This window comes from Pteropus vampyrus, unplaced genomic scaffold, assembly GCF_000151845.1.
Source record: "Pteropus vampyrus isolate Shadow unplaced genomic scaffold, Pvam_2.0 Scaffold488, whole genome shotgun sequence".
Taxonomy (NCBI): Eukaryota; Metazoa; Chordata; class Mammalia; order Chiroptera; family Pteropodidae; genus Pteropus; species Pteropus vampyrus.
In genome coordinates, this window is record NW_011889269.1 from 672,185 (window position 1) to 675,105 (window position 2,921).

A 2,921-nucleotide genomic window follows, 5' to 3' on the forward strand; every position below is an offset into this window, starting at 1 on the left:
CCTTCCTCTTTCTAGATAGATCATTTATTCTGCATATTCCACATTTGTGTGGAATGTGCTTTCTCCTGAGAGATGGATCAGAAAAGTGTAAAGTAACCCTGTCCAATTTATTGAGGTTAATGTAGTACCAAAATCTTCTTCCCAGTAGAGTTACATTCAGTTAAGCTTAAACTAACGTCTATTTGTTGAACCTGTTACTGCCACATGCGGCAGTAGCTGAAAAGAGTGGTAACAGAGGTGATGGAGCTAGTCCCTGAGCCTAGAATTACTTATTTTCACTTGCAGCCCCCAGACCTGCTGTTATTCTCTTCAGAGCAGACTTCACTTCTTGATTCCTCAGTGTATAGATGAGGGGGTTCAGTAACGGAGTGACAACAGTGTAAAACACAGCCACTGCCCCATCTAGGGGACTCTTGGAGCCTGACCTGAGGTAAGTGAAAATACAGGGGACATAGTAGACTGTGACCACAGTTAAGTGGGAGCCACATGTGGAGAAGGCCCGGCGCCGCCCATCAGCGGTGCGTATCTTCAGGATGGCATGGACTATGTTGGCATAGGAGAGCAAGATTAACATGAAGCAACTGGCGGCCAATACCCCGCCAATGAGTCACAAGCGCATTGACAGTTGTGTCAGCACAGGCCAATCTCAGAACTGTGGGGATGTCACAGAAAAAATAATCCACCTGGTTGGGCCCACAGTAGGGCAGGCGGAACGTCAGGGTGGTCCGGATAGACCCATGAATGGAGCCGGCCACCCAAGCTCCAGCTACAAGGATAGTGCACAATCTCCCATTCATGAGCACAGGGTAGCGCAGAGGCTGGCATATTGCCAGGTACCTGTCGTAGGCCATCAAGGTGTAGAGGAAGCACTGGGTGCTGCCCAGGAAGTGAAAGAAATACAGCTGAGCCACACAGCCACCAAACGAGATTGCCTTGCTGGCAGAAGTGAAGTTTAGAATAATGCGAGGAACAATGACTGAGGAGAGCCACATGTCCAGGAATGAGAGCACGCCCAGAAGAATGTACATGGGGCGAGCATGGAGCTTTGGGTCTGCCCACACGGTGAGCAGAATGAGCAGGTTGCCCAGCTGAGTCAGGATGTAGATGAGTGAAGAAGACCAGGAAGAGGAGGGTCCTCAGATTCGGGGGGTGAGATAAGCCCAGGAGAATGAAATCGGTCACCACGGAGTCCAGGGATGTGTTTTTGGTCTTTCCCATGCCTCTCTGTAGTCTGCTAAGATGAATGGTGAAGTCAGACAAGGGAAATACAACACATGGAGGTGGTGAGAGAATGCCTGTGTTTGGGGACCAGAGTCTAGGAGGTTAACAGAGGATTTCCATGTGTTAGGTAGAAAAATTTGCCATCAATCATTTGGGTTTGCTTGGCAAGACAAGTCCTCAGAGGCTGCTTACTTTCCAGGTGCCCTAAATGCTTCTTCAACGGAAGACACTACATACAAATGTTGAAAGCCAAGGCACAGGGTATATCTGAATAATAGTCTTAGTGCAAACGATAGGTCTATGCCTCAAAGGGGGACTACAGAGAAGTGGATTCTGGTGCTACGGAGCAGTGCAGAACAATCACTCCACAATAACTATCCCTATTGTTAGTCTCTGATTTAATAGCCTCAAAATGTCTCCTCCCATGATCTACAAGAACCTTTGTGATCTGACCCTGTATATTTCTATAGTCTTTTTCCTTTGGTTCCCTGAGAACACCGCATGCTCTTTCTTTCTGGACTTACTTCTTCTGAAGTATACTTCAGAGTCTCTTAACATAGCCTCATTCCTCAAGATTCACTTTGGCTGTCACCTCCTTTGGGAAGAGGTCTCCCTTAGAAGACAGTCTTCTGGGAGATAAGAATTTATATTATAAAAGGCAATTGCAGTGCAGTGTAATAAGAGCTATTTGCTAAAATGATCATTAGTTTCTTCCGCTAGGTTATAAGCGTCTTCAGAACAAAGACCTAGTCTGTTTTGTTCTTTTTAAGTTTCTGCAGCACTTGCCGTAGTGCTTGGCAACAGTAAGTTAATTAATAAATATTTGTTAGCTAATTGGCTGACTGGATATTGCCAGTTCCCATTAATCATGCATCCTGTTTCCACGTGTGATCACATTTCTCATGCTTTAGGTCACATACACTTCAGCAATGTGAGTCTATTCCCAGTGTAAACAAAGTCCGAGGCATTATCCATGCATCTGTTTGCTCTAGAATGTTATATAAATTTATTGATTGATTTAAGTAGTTTAATGGTTTTGATGATATGGATTATAATAGCAGTGATTATTATAGTATGTTATTATCTTAAGACTTATTTGTCTTCTAACAGTTTCTTAAAACACTTTAAAGGTATTATACATCAGATGTTATTTGAAAACTCCCTTTGATGGATGGTTTATTCTAGAAGAATTCTCCATGACAATAGTATTTTAGGTATTTTCACTTGTTGCTTAAACTAAAGCACCTTATAATTCTTTAGAAACAACAAAAAATTAAACTATATTTAGATTAAACTTTAATAAGAGGTTATACAGAGATATGAACATTGATAGATCTAACTACTGGATCTAACTAAAAATACCCTTTTATAAACACCAATCTCAGATGTATTTAATCTTTATTACTACTTAACCTTCAAGTAAGTTGACTAAGTGTGCTTATTACTGGGAAAAGAAGGGTTAAGGGTCCAATGTTGAATCTGAGGCATCATTTATATTTATTATTTATATGAAACTTTTAAAGTCTGGAATTTAAGACTTTGCTCCTATTGTGAATTGGCCTGGCTTTGTTACATCCCCCCTCAAATAGAGAAAAGAACAGATAAATGTTTAAAATTCAGTTCAAAAAAGAAAGTTCTCAAATCTAGAGAGGCAATTTAATTGAAAATTAATATGCTTAAAGTATTCACTCTGAGGAGAG

General features: G+C 41.5%; 1 pseudogene; it reads right to left on the minus strand.

Moving 5' to 3' along the window:
- Positions 1–265: 265 nt before the first annotated feature.
- LOC111732756 lies at positions 266–1,218 on the minus strand (annotated as a pseudogene).
- Between the last annotated feature and the right edge of the window lie 1,703 nt (positions 1,219–2,921).